The sequence below is a fragment of the Etheostoma spectabile genome, unplaced genomic scaffold (assembly GCF_008692095.1).
Source record: "Etheostoma spectabile isolate EspeVRDwgs_2016 unplaced genomic scaffold, UIUC_Espe_1.0 scaffold00000662, whole genome shotgun sequence".
In the NCBI taxonomy this organism is placed as follows: Eukaryota; Metazoa; Chordata; class Actinopteri; order Perciformes; family Percidae; genus Etheostoma; species Etheostoma spectabile.
The window spans coordinates 154,996-156,388 of NW_022602627.1; the positions used below are offsets into that span (position 1 = coordinate 154,996).

Consider the following 1,393-nt stretch of genomic DNA (forward strand, 5'->3'; position numbering starts at 1 on the left):
ACAGTGTTGTATCATTTAAGTAACATGCACAACTCTTTAAAAAGAAATGTGGCAAGTTTGCATCATAACATGCGGGTGCTATCTCTAAATGAACAATGGCCAACCTACATCTATCTTGTTAGCACCCAAATCTCTGTGCTGATCTCCCTGCTTGGATGGCAAGTGATCTGGTGGATTTTTCCCATTAAGAGAAGCTGATCAAGAGGGAGAGTTGTTTTATTGTACCCACCAGCAGTATAGTTTATTTGTCTAGAGCCCTAAAATTGCATTAGGCTATCAACGTTTCCAGTGAAAAGAAAACCACAGCTCAAGTCCCTGGTAAGGCACAGCTTGATTCTGGGATATGTATGAAGTGCTCGCTATCGTCATCTGTCATGCAGGTTTGCAGGATGTTCACAATCTGCTAGTGGCCTTGATGAGTTTGACATTGAGCATTTTAACCGTTTTGGCCAAGTTAGCCAATTTTCAACCAGTTTGTGCAATAACATTTGGTGTTCTCAGGCAATGTGCAAATTATGGTCTACCTCCTGCTGTCTAGAAGACTGTGATCATGGCAACAGCTTAATGGTCTTCATTTACCTTGCACTTCAATTTGTAGTTTCAGGAGATTGTTTTTTTCCACAGCCATTTGCTTTAGAAGCCTGGGTAGCTCAGTCGGTAGAGCATCAGACTTTTAATCTGAGGGTCCAGGGTTCAAGTCCCTGTTCAGGTGTAGAGTTGCACATTCTGCTAGATGAGTTGTCCATTTGACTTGCCTGAACACTTCAGACACTGTCATATCATTTGTGTTCCATGCATAAGTCTTTAAAATAATTGTGGCTGTTTTTCAAGCAGGTTTGTATCAAAACAATGTTGCTGGTAAGTCTAAATGAACATGGGCAACCTACATCCATCTTGCTAGCACCCAATCTTTGCTTGGATAGTAGTCCAAGGACATACCACATATGTTCTATAACACTTTTCATTGGTTTGCTACCACTCTTAAATAATTCCTTTCATTGTATCAATCTCAGAAATAACCAAAGAATGACAAATCCATTCATGTGCTAGTGTTCAAACCCACTTGAATGTCACTGTATTTTCAGCATCAGTTGTGTTTATGTTTTTAAAACACCTGCCCGTGTGCGGGTTGAACTCACACCTTCAGATTATGAGACTGCCGCACTGCCTACTGCACCAACGAGGCTATGAAAGCTGTTGCAATGGTTCGTTCGGAAATTTCAGAAATACTAACAATTTGGTCTTTATCTCAATAAAACAATGTTTTTGGAAACCTATTTACTCACACAAGCTAAGATCGACCCTAGATGCTTTGTCATGACCCCATGAAACAACCAGGACAAAGACGGTGCAAAGGTTGAAGTGGTAGTCAGTTTAGTCAGTGGTGAATGTG

General features: G+C 40.7%; 1 non-coding gene across 1 annotated transcript; it reads left to right on the forward strand.

Moving 5' to 3' along the window:
* The first annotated feature begins 639 nt into the window (after positions 1 to 639).
* Positions 640 to 712, forward strand: trnak-uuu (transfer RNA lysine (anticodon UUU)). Its single transcript has one exon. It is a non-coding gene; the product is annotated as a tRNA-Lys (tRNA).
* The last annotated feature ends 681 nt before the right edge of the window (positions 713 to 1,393 follow it).